We start from the raw sequence: 12,168 nt of genomic DNA on the forward strand, positions 1-12,168 counted from the left end.
CCAAAGCCCGGAAACAGCACGGACCTGCTGCAGCTGGAGCGGTGCTGCGGAGCAAGGCCAAGAAAAGGCTGCTCTCCAGTCTTTATCCTCTCACTGCTCTGCAGAGGTTTCAGCAGTGCTCTTTGGCCCTCTGGGCTCTCGGGGCTCAGAGGCACCAGCGAGACACGCTTCTGACCGACCCGAATGCTGTGAGGGACACAGAGTGATGGGGCCTTTCTTACCAGTCATCACTGCCCAGCAAGGAGAGTGCCTCCTGCAAGGACTGCTGTGGGTCTGAAGAGGCTCTGTCCTTCTGCCCATGCCCATGGAGCGGCTCCTCTCGGCACTGGGCACCAGTGGCCGTCTGCGAGTTCACTGCAAGGAGAGGGTCGGCCATGGGCGCTGCGGCCTGGGCAAGGCACCCGCCATGGAGCGGCCTGCAGCCCATCTCCCAGCCAGGGTTCCCTGTGGCACACACTGCCACTGGGGCAGAGACTTCCCTGCTGTCTGGCTCCTGGGGCTCCTTGCTTGCTCCCAGCCTTCCCCAGCTGGGCACAGCTCCAGGCTAAACCTGACAATTGCCCCGCAGCCCCAGCTCCCCAGGGCCACAGGTGCCACGGCCAGTGGCAGGTTCCTGCGGCCGCAGAGCTCCCGCTCCCTGCCAGACAGCGCTGACCAGCAGCACTCGCTGCCCAGGTGGGAACCCCTCAGTGCCCCTCTTGTCTCAGCACCCTGATTTCCCCAGCCCTGAGGACAGGGGCACTCTGCAGCTCCCTGAGGAAAGACCTGCAGCTGCCTCGTGACAGCCCCAAGCCAAGCCTGAACAGGTCAGCCCTGCTGGGCCCGGCTCAATCCCCACGGGGCAACAACCAGGGAACAGCCATACCTGACCCTTCACACCTGACAGTGCTTTTCCGTTAACTTCACATATTCTAGACAGAGGCAGCTGACTGCACATACATTTAGCCTACTGTTGGGAAGGCAGTGATTTATGGATTTTGTTCTTTCCAAGCATTGTAAAACTTTGCTTGTTTCACAATGCTTGGAAAGAACAAAAGGTACACACTGGCTGTATTTCAAAGATGCTATGGGGAAATGTATTTGTCATCTAATGGCTGTATTTGCAAACTCAGACATTTCTAAACTTTCTCTTGTGGAAAAATGCAATTTCCAGACTAGACAGTTGATAAAAAAAGCCTTCCAAATGCGTCCTGGGGATAAAAATAGGCAAATACAGATGCACATTGTTGGCACATGCACTCTGTTGTTAATCAATTGGCCTGGGTTTGCCTTAATTGAATTTCTTGGTAAAGAAAGGAATTAACAAGGTATGAAAAAATCAGATGGTAAATGCATTTCTTATGAAACCCATCTGTCATCAAAAGTACTGTCAATCAAAAATTTCACATCATGTACTCAAAAGCTCATTTCCTCTTGTGTAGATGAAAACATTTCAGCTGTCTAAAAGGATGGAGTATAAATATTACACAGAATCTAGACAAACTGCTCTAGACTTTGTAGGGCTTTTGTGCTACCTTGCATGTTCTCACAAAGTATGGAGGAACCCAAACATCAGAACTATTCAGGCAGGAGCTAATCTGGGTGTCACTGATGTACCTCAGCCACTGACACCAGTGATGGCACTGCAGAAGTATGTAGACATACACACATCTAGATTCACTGTGAATGGAGAGCCACATCAGGCTAGTTCTGGTCAATTCTGAACATGGAAGTAGCAAAGAGCATTGAAGTATCATTCCTAGCTGCCTTCTTCTTATCTCGCCCTGCTTGGCATCACAGCACAGGCAGGCTGCCCACAAAGGAGAGAGAAGAGCCACTGGGGACTATCTGCTGTGCATTTCCTGCAGGCAGCAAACAGCCTGGGAGCAGCAGGCAGCCCCTCCTGGCTGTCACCTGCTGCACACAGCCACTGTATTTTCTGGGTGACACAGGAGGCACTGCTTGTTCCCTCCTGGCACTGCAGGCCCTGGATGGCGGCAGCCAGGAGCCATCGGGCACTGCTGGGAGCAGAGGCACAGCTGCACCAAGCCACTGACGGCCCTGCAGAGACAGCCCTTGCTGGACAGCAGAAAAGCTGGCTGCAGAGCCGGACTGCAGACACGCAGAGGGCCCAAATGGTGAGTGGACAGCAGATCATGGTGGCACTCGTAGGTGCACGGTGAGCACAGCCTGGCATGCTGCCCCATAGCTCATCGCTGCAGTCACAGCTGCCTCCTGGCACCAGTGCTGTAGTTTGGAGTATTAGGATGGGCAAAAGCCAGAGCTTAGGCCTTCAGCATGGACTTTATTCAGCCCCACTTTCCAATGGATCTCTAAGAACCAACTCTCTAGTGCTACCAAACTGGAGTAACTGAAAAGTAGATTTGCTGCTCATTCTCAGGACAGCCTATAGCCCCAAGATCCCAGCTGTGCTGGCTGAGGCAGGAGACACTTTGTGCTCCTCGTGCAGGGAAAAAGCCATGCAGGGAAAAGCTTCCATGGAGCAGGCTTACCTGAGGAGTTGCGTGGGAAGCTGCCATCTCCAAGGATGGTGGGCTTATTGGGCAGTAAGGGCACGTTGTCCTGCTTTCTCAAGACCTTCTTCTTCAAGGCAGTACCAGGGTCTTTTCTCTGCACCCTAGGAGCTGTGCCATCAACAGGTGGTAAGCGAAAGGCTGCAGGAAGCAAAGAAGAGCTTGTAAGTGGAGGGTGCTGGACAGGTTGACAACAAAAGTTGCTGGAGCTGGGCAACATCTCTTTGTTATCCCAAAGAACTTCAAGTATAACAATGGTATACCACTTTATACCAAGATAACACTAACAAGGGACAGTGATCACAGAATCCTAGAAGAGTTTGGGTTGGAAGGCACCTTTAACCACTGTCTAGTCCAAGCCCTGTGAGCAGGGATATCTTCGTCTAGATCAGGTTCCACAGAGCCCCATGTAAACTGGCCTTGAACACCTTCAAGGATGGAGCAACAACAGCTTCTCTGGGCAAACCTTCCAACTTTTCATCCCCTTCATTATAGAAAAAATTCTCCCTGATATCTAGTCAAAATCTACCCTCTTCTAGTATAAAACCAACCTGCAGTGATGCTTCCTCGAAGAAACAAGGAAAAGCCAGTATTGCCTTGCTTTTGTTCTCCTGTTCCAGACACTGGCAGGGGAAGTTACCCAAGAAAGTGCAGCTAACCTTGCGTGCTGCCCTGGGGCTGAGTGCTGCCTCCTGAGGGCCCCGCTGCCGCCCTCCTGCAGCGCTCACAGCCCTGCAGGCAGAGCCCGGCCGGGATTCAGTCGGGAATGCTGCTTGCTCCCGGGGCTGCAGCAGAAGCACTGCCTGGGGCTTCAGCACAGCTCTACGGCATCAGCTCCTCAGCAGGGAGCAGCAGGAGAAGGATCTCTGGTGTTTTCATGAGAAGGAATGGAGCTTTGTTTCGTCCAGGTGGAATCCCAGTTGAAAAGCAGTCTTTTGGCCTCACCTTCCCTGGAGGCTGCTCTCCAGGAGAGAGTCTGAAGCCCCAGTGTACTTTGCAGGACAGAATTTTCTACTCTGAAAGACTTTAGAGGTGAAGGTGGGAAGCTGATATTCTGTTACTGACTCAGGGAGGCCATGGGCAAGACTCTTCATGCCTCTGCATTTTATTTTGGGAAACAGAAACAAATAAGCAAGCTTCTACTCAGATGCAAGCAGAACAGCCCCCCAGTCTGACTGCAGCCATGTGCAGGGGGCAAGCAAGTGGTCAAAAAGGACCACAAGTGTAGCCACCACTTACTTGCTTCAGCTGCGTCCCTGGTCTCAACTGTCTCAGGAAGAAGCTGCAAGAATCTTTTCTTTTGTCTCCTTTTCTTCATCTCTTCCACAAAATGCTTTGTGTCCATTGGCTCCAAGTTCTCTTGAGCCAACTCCCACAGTGCAGCACGGATCTAGGTGCAATGGAAATACATCACAGACTGTAAGCAGAGACACACAAACCAGACACAACATCTCATCAGGAGCTCAGAGTCCACAGGGTGCCATAGGCTTCAATGCAGCTCCATATCCATTCCAATAGTTTCAGAGGAATGTCTCCTGTCCTCACCTTGGCAATTACACACAGTGAGGTGGAACAGTTCAGTGCCACGACCTTCCACTGCTGCAACTGCAACCTATGTCAGGAAGCCCTGCTTGAAGCATGAATTCATAGGAGTGCTCCAAGACAGAGGAAGAGCTCACATGACAGTGAGCAGGCAGTTCAGTTCCTACAGGCCATGGCAGCAGAATAAAAACCATGTGCAATGCCCAGCAAGGAGTGGTAATGAGCTGTTGCTTAACACTCATGGCCAGGAGTTGCAGCTATTTCTCACTTCCTGGCTTCTGAAAGACTCAGCTCTGAAGGACTCCGAAGGACTTGGTCTGTGAGAACATGAGACCAAAAGGAGGACTTGTGTGAAAACAAGTTGCAGAAACGCTGAAGTTAATGAGCAGAAAACTTGAGAATGAGAGGGCTGTGAGATACAGCCACAAAGGTAACCAGGAAAAGTCAAACTCTCCCATTTTACTTTCCAGCCTTGCTTACACTCAACATTAGAGTCTTTGCTTCTCTGCTTCTGAGGGTGCACTTTGCCCACATTCACTGATGTGTAGCTTGCTCTGTCATTCAGAACTTCTCTAAAACAGCTTTTGCACATAAAGATTGCTTCTGGCATGACCTTAGCACCATGTCCAAGCTAGTGACCTTGGCACCACTGGAAATAGCCAAGCAATTGCTCTGGAGCTGTCAAATATATTCCCAAGAGAATCCCCATCTCCCAGGGCGGGGGGAAGATCATGATTTTCAGTGACATTTTGTGCCAAGTACTAAACAGCCACTGGAAAGGAAGTCTGTTCATCCCTGTCCTTGTCCCTTACCTTTCCAAAGCCGTCCTTCAGCTCTCTGTCCCTCGTAAGACCAGGACTGCTGGGATGATCTGTCTCCTTGGCCTGGCTCAGGGGGAGGCCTGGGAATGGAAGCAAAGGTTCCTGTAAATCTCTGGCAGAGTTCAAGCCCTCAAAAAATGCCGTGCTGGGCAACAGGCAAGACAGGTTCCAGGTTGCAGAGCTCTCATAAAATACAGAGATTGGGACTGAGAGCAGCAAGGTCCACATGCCTAGACCCTCTCCCAGGGGATGGGCTACTGGCAGCAGACATGACATTACTCTGCTGGCCAGCAGACTGAAACCTGCTGCATGGTGAAGGCCAGAGCCCCTGGATGCTGGAGAGCCTCTGTGCCTGATAGAGAAGGGCAGAGATGGAGATTGCTCTTGACAGAGATTCTTATCTGCCCTTATTCATGCTGATTTTAGTAAACATCTTCTTTCCAGCTCCTGGAAGAAGTCACAGGTACTAATACATGTATGCACTTGGATTTACATTTTCTTCTCTTTGTTGGACTGTTTTGGAGGACATTCAAAGAAAAGCTCAGCATTGCAGGCGTGTTACCCAAACGTGAACTGTGTCCTTGAGACTAGATATTTCATTTTCCCCAAGGATGTTCATTCTAAACTGTATGAGATTGGGCCACTTTCAAGCTAGTCTGACCAAAGGCTGATTTTCTAATTTCAAGTAGAACAATGGAGCTCATTCTGAAATACTCTCCAACAGAGCTGTTAAAATTCAGAGAACTAATCATTCTATACAACAGCTTCATAGAGGACAAAATCAAGTGGCAGCACAGTAGGAAAAAAGGAATTCTTAAATCAGAATTTTTTGCTCCTGCAGAATGGTCAGCTTAACAATAAAAAAGGAGAGTTAGAAATGGGCTTTGAGGAAGGTAGGGAATTCAGGGTGGAAGGCAATGCCTTGGAAGGTAAAAGCATTTGGGAAGTTGGCAGGGAAACTCCTGATCCCAGGGTAACCTCCTTGGAACCACTGCAGTCATTCAGGTCAGAAAAATGGACACACAAAAGGTAACAGAGGCCACAATGCAAACCTAAAACATCTGAAGCTCCATATTTCATGGGACACATTTCCTGGAAACTTCTAAAGAGCTGGACAGGGAAGCATGGTCCTACGGGCAGACACTGGAGACAGCCCAGGGGAAAACCCTGCCCCACTTCCACAGAGGCACTCCAGGAACAGCCTGGCCTCTGGGCTGCCCTGGGACAGCAGGGAGCCCAGAGCCCTGTGCTCTCCAGCAATGGCTCAGCTGCACATGCACCCTCCTGCTCCTCTGCCTGCCCCACAGCTGAGCAGCCCTCCAGCTGCACGGGGCACTGGCAGCAGCACAGCTCATTGCAGGGCCACATGCAGGGCACAGCTGTTCCCTGGCAATGTGCACAGCCTGGCTGGGCTGCCACAAGACCCTTCCTCCCAGCAGAGAATGGCCCAGCTCCCCCCTCACCTCTGTGTGAGCCTGAGCCAGGCTCCTGGCGCTCCTGGGCCGAGGCCCCCTGAGCCGGCCGGGAGCCCAGACCTCCATTCCCAAGGTCGGGCTTCGGCACATAGGTCTCCAAGCCAAACAGGTCAGCCAGTTTCCTTGGGAACAGAGGCATCCCAGGTCCTATCTTGCACCAAGAGCTCTTTCCCTTCTTCATCTGGGTGTTTGCAGCAGGCTCAGAAGAAGCTGTAATTCAGGTACAAGAGAAGAAGTGAGTTAATTGAACTCATGCCTTTACAATCAACCCATCTAATGGGTGAGGCATTCAAAGCACATTTTAGTTACTGAAAAGATTGGTTGGTTTCTTATTTTACATGAAACCACCATCGGTTTAATTTCTCTGAACAATATGGAGCTGGCAAGCCAGGAGAGAAGGGTTCTACTATTTATGTGTTGCCTGTTGCCTCCCCACTACTACAGGATCCCTTTCCTTCCAAACAGTTGGAAATTCACAGTGGTCTCTAGAATCGGACACTGTCAAGGAAATCATTGTTTTCAAAAGTAGTTTTCTAGGCCTTTGTTTCTGTAGGTCCCACTCAATTTGAGGTCGGGTTTTGCACATTTGGGATTTTTATATTACTCTTTACAACAAAGGAAGTGCTGGGACACAAACAATGGCACCACGTGTTACACATAAAAGAAGCTTTGCTTTCTCCATTAGATGTGCCCAGTATTCTGCGAGCCTGTATTTGTAGGGAACAAAGTGGTCATCCAAAAGTGCCAATTCTGCTCTACTTGCCTCTTCCTGGGGTTCATTCCCTGCTTTTTTTCCAGCAGAGTCACCCAAACCCAACATAAACATGGCCTGCCTCAAAACATTTCTGATCTTGGCTGATATGGTCAATTCAAAATTTTCCTAATGGAAATAGCAGAGGGCAGATCATTCTAAAATACTCTCCATCAGACCTGGAGGATCATTCTAAAATACTTTCCATCAACATGTAATTCTTTACATGGCTTCACGGAGGATAAAATCATATGGCATCCAAGCAGAATGAGTGTCTTAAAACTGGATTCTTTCACCCTGTAGAATGCTGGGGTCAGTAATAAAAGTAAAACAGGCAGGGTTTAATAAGATAGGTAATTTCTAGTCCAGAACTGATCCAGCAAAAATGTCACCTAACTTACTGAGCAGTACTACTCCTGAGCTGCATTTAGCACTCCAGCTGCATATCAGGAAATAAAGAGTCATTCCAAAGGGGCCACACCCAGGATTCGGCAGACCTAGCTCTGATCCCCAAATGGACCAGGGGATCTGATCCCTTTTTCTGCATCAGCAGAATTATTTCTCCAAGTCTCATCTCTCCTAGCATGACACGCCCAGAGATGGCAAAGGAACAACAACAGTGTCACTGGGGCTTTCAACTTGAAAGCATTGGCTGAGCCAGATGCACCAGAGACTGCATTTTGTCTGGCACATTCCACTTGTCAGGGATCAGGCAAGGCAGGGACAGGGACAAGGCAGAAGGCATCTCCTCCCCCAGCCTCAGCCTGCAGCACTGACACAGGCAGAGACAGCCAGGGAAGAGACTTGTCATTGTGAACCTGCCACGGGTGGCTTTGTTCTTGTGCTCTCAGAGGATGACAAACTCACACCCTGCCTAAGCTGCATCCACCTGGAAGCCTCCTTCTCCTTCACTGCAAAATTCAAAAGGACTTTCTGTCATAGGAGCTTTCCCTATTTCTGCCAGTGCAAAACCAGGCAGTGCCCATGAATCTCCTCCAGATCTCAAAGGGTTCAGCTCAGAAACTGCCCCAAGGAAAGGTATTCTCCTTCAAAAGCAGGAGAAAGGAGTGGTAACATTTCTCATTTCATGCTAAATGACTTCATTTTCCCTACTAAGTGTGATACTAGGAAGGCTTCAGGAAGATAAAAGGCATTTGCAGGAAAAAGAGGAATGTTTCCTTTTCCTGCACTGCATTTCCAGGGCCCCAAGCCACCACTCCAGCTCTTGCCACCCAACACTTCCCATTGGAGGAATTTTCACTGCACCACCAGAGCACACTCGCAGGGACTGGACTCTGGGAGACTCCACTGAACCCATCAAGGAATTGAAATTAATTTAATGAGATTTTCAAAAGAATGGGTTTTAACCAAGCTCTCCAAATGTCACCTCTGAGGCAAGACTACAATGGTCATTTTAGGACAGGCATGCCCTCTACCTACCTGTATCTTCAGAGCTGTTCTCTTTGCTTCTGCTGCTGGGTCTTGGCCTGGAGAAAATAGAGGACAAAAGAACATATGAAGAGGTAGAAAGAGAAGGGAGGGAAAGGGCGTACCATGAAAGGAGGCAAAGTTATTAGCATGGTCACTGTGATGAAGGGGGAAATGCAACACATAAACCCAACAAGATGCCAAGCTGATTAATTGTTCTTGGGCTTTCTGTTTCTGGAGTCACACAGAGCTGGCCAAGCTCTGGCTGAAACACAGCAGTCATTCTTCAACTTGCATCAAAACTCCCCAAGTCTGCTGCCTCTCCTTTTGGAGCCAAGTGGTTCCTAGAGCCTCTCCGAAGCAGCAAGAGCTGCTGAGCTGAGACACGAGTCTGTATGGAGGGCAGCTACTTTTGTACTGCTGCCAAAGCTTGATTTTGCCTGCTCCTGCATTACCCTGGTGACAGCCTTGTTCTACATGTGGTCAGAGCACTGCTGTCTCCTGAGAATGACATTACACCATCTGGCTCTTTCCAGAACAAAAAGGCTTTTTCCAACTCAGCTCTTAGGGAAGGATATTCAGATCACACTATCAAAGCCCTACCGAAGATTTTCAATTGGAAAGATACTTCTGTGTCTCCTTCTTTATTGTTATCACTTGGATCAGCTTGACAGCTTCATTTTCTCATACATATCCAAGCCAGTACCTTTCCATCAGGTACAGTCCTATGCCTCTTCTCAAGCAATTTGCCCTGTTTGATCTTAAGCTCAGATCAAAATACTAAATATCAATCAGATTATACATCTATATCCCAAAATTTCTCTGGGATCTCATTTCACAGTGGAGGCCCAGGCACCTTGAATTTACACTTGAAGATTACAGGAGCAGCACCTGAAGTTGCAGACACCTCTCCAGGAGCCAATATTTGCCCAAACATATTCTCCTGTTTGCAGAAGTTGACAGTCAAGGATCACAGCATTCAAGGATCTTCAGGATCCAGACCCATGCAGTACAACTACCAAATGACATCACAACCACTGCAGAGGCAATCAATAGCCATGTCCAGCCCTGGACGCATCTTGAGGAGCTTTTAAGCCCTTCCTCCTCTTCCCCACCACAGCCCCTGCTCTTGGGGCATTGGTGTTGGGATTGACATTGTGCTGGATCATCATAGATGGACAAAACGGTGAAAACACAGATGTTTGCATACATACATGAGACAGCTGACTGTGCAAAATAATCACACGAGTTGGGAGGAGTGAGGTGAACAGCACACTGGAGCAGCAGACACCTTGGCTTACCTCATCTCCCTGGAATCCTGGGAATCCAGCTGGGGAGAGCTTGGCAGGGACCCCGCAGCACTGCCCACAGGGGGACTTCCTGCCCTGCATATTGGGGGGACCAAAGGCAGTCCCAGTGACCCCTTCTTCATATCCCCACCAATGGAATGCAGCAAGGCAGCCTGGAAAGAGTAGAACACAGGGCTCAGATCAAGCACCCAGCCTTGCCTCCCCTTCATGCCTCAAGACATCTAGATATGCCCTCAGCTGGGACCTGGCAGGAATAGTCAAACTGATGGTGCGGTTGGCCGAGGATGGGGAATGGAAAGGGAGGTGGTGAGGGAGAGACCATGCCCCAGATTTGCCACCCCTTCCCTTGTGGTGACTTCTCTGCAAGTGTGGCTACATTCCCAGCTGGCATCCACAAGTTTGACATCAAGGTGTTCTGGGCTGCCACTGCCTCCACTGGCCTTGTGGATGGTATTGGAGTGTGTTTAGATCACTGTTCTCTCTCTGACCCTTAGGCACCCAACAGCCAGTATTGATCCACAGCACATCCCCACAAAGCCATTCTGCAGGATGACAAAACCTGCTTTTCTCAAGCCCCTCTCTTCTGCTGCTGCTGCCCTTCCCTCCTACACTTCCCCAGCAGCCTTTGAGCCCAGATGCTGCAGCTGAGCTCTCGGGATGCTCGCTGCTCTCCAGCTCCCACACATCCATCATCTCAGGCTCACTGGCATTTAGGAAGTCCAGCAGAGCTCCTTGCCCTGCTGCTCTCTGCAAGGTCTCTGCCTGCCCAAGTTCTTCCTGAGCCCCCATGCCATGGCCAGGAAGGGGGGTGGAGGCAGCAGGGGCAGATGCACACCCTTCCTTCTTAACCCATCATTTCTGGCCCAGCTAAGGAGCCAACTCAGGACCTGTTCAAACTTCAGTGAGAGGGTCAGGTCCTGTCAGGGATACATGGGGCCCTTTCTCAGCCAGGCTGAAATCAATACCCAAGCCTTGGATTGGATATTTTGTCTACCAAAGTTGTTGTTCATCTGCCTCCTCCTGCACCCCACAGCAAACCCAGAACAACTGCAGCTCCTGGCCCTGCTGCCAAGGCAATCGTGTGCCTGGGCTCGGGGCTGCTCTCCCCATGGCCACCTCCCATCCCTTCCCTCTGGACAAAGCCGTGCCAGAGCACACAGCCGCCCAGAAGCTGATAAGTCTGGAAACAGCAGCAGAGGATGTCTGGCTCTCACCACCTCTGAAGCTGAGATAACCTGGAACTGACTTTGCAGGACTGCCTGCTCCAACAAACACCTTTTTGCTTCCCAACCAGACAGAGCAGGCAGAAAACATCACCAAGACATAAAGATGGTTCACAGATACCTATAGTTTACTAAATCTAGAAGGATAGCTTTTCCAGATTAGACAACTTTAGCTGCTCTGACTGCTTGTTGGTGTTTTCTCAGCCATAAGACAGAGGAGGAACCACAACAGAGCCCAGAAACCATTCAAAGACCTCTCCTGCTATTGATCCACACTGAGGATGTGAAATCTCCACTACACACCCAATGCCAGCCTGAAGTGCAGTGTCCAGCTGAGCTCTTCCTCAACTCAGCTGCTTCCCTGGGCTCACACCACAAGAAAAGGTCTCCAAGCTCAGCCTACAGCAAATAAACTGGAAATCTTCTGCACAGGTCTTAGCTTGGTCTCCTTACCTTATAACTTTTTCCTTCTGAACTCAGCTCCTGGTTTTTTCTACACCCATCATCACAGCCAGTGCCATTTTTCTTGTTCTCTTTCTCCATCCTGTACATTTCATTTGTGTTAGGAGAAGGAGAGCTCTTCCGGATGGGAGGCAATGGCTTGGAGAGAAGCAGTGAAGAGGGACATGGCCGGAAAGACTTGGAAGAATTGAACCTATTCTTGCCTGCAAAATGGAGGAATTTTCATGGCACCACCAGAGCACACTCGCAGGGACTGGACTCTGGGAGACTCCACTGAACCCATCAAGGAATTGAAATTAATTTAATGAGATTTTCAAAAGAATGGGTTTTAACCAAGCTCTCCAAATGTCACCTCTGAGGCAAGACTACAATGGTCATTTTAGGACAGGCATGCCCTCTACCTACCTGCATCTTCAGAGCTGTTCTCTTTGCTTCTGCTGCTGGGTCTTGGCCTGGAGAAAATAGAGGACAAAAGAACATATGAAGAGGTAGAAAGAGAAGGGAGGGAAAGGGCGTACCATGAAAGGAGGCAAAGTTATTAGCATGGTCACTGTGATGAAGGGGGAAATGCAACACATAAACCCAACAAGATGCCAAGCTGATTAATTGTCCTTGGACTTTCTATTTCTGGAGTCACACAGAG

At 49.7% G+C, this 12,168-nt stretch overlaps 1 protein-coding gene across 1 annotated transcript in view; it reads right to left on the reverse strand.

Annotated features, from left to right (window-relative positions):
• The window catches only part of LOC135305571 (zinc finger protein 850-like), a 296,716-nt gene that overhangs the window by 157,670 nt on the left and 126,878 nt on the right, over positions 1-12,168 (reverse strand). The window lies entirely within an intron of this gene.

The sequence above is a fragment of the Passer domesticus genome, chromosome 8, assembly GCF_036417665.1.
Source record: "Passer domesticus isolate bPasDom1 chromosome 8, bPasDom1.hap1, whole genome shotgun sequence".
Classification (NCBI taxonomy): domain Eukaryota; kingdom Metazoa; phylum Chordata; class Aves; order Passeriformes; family Passeridae; genus Passer; species Passer domesticus.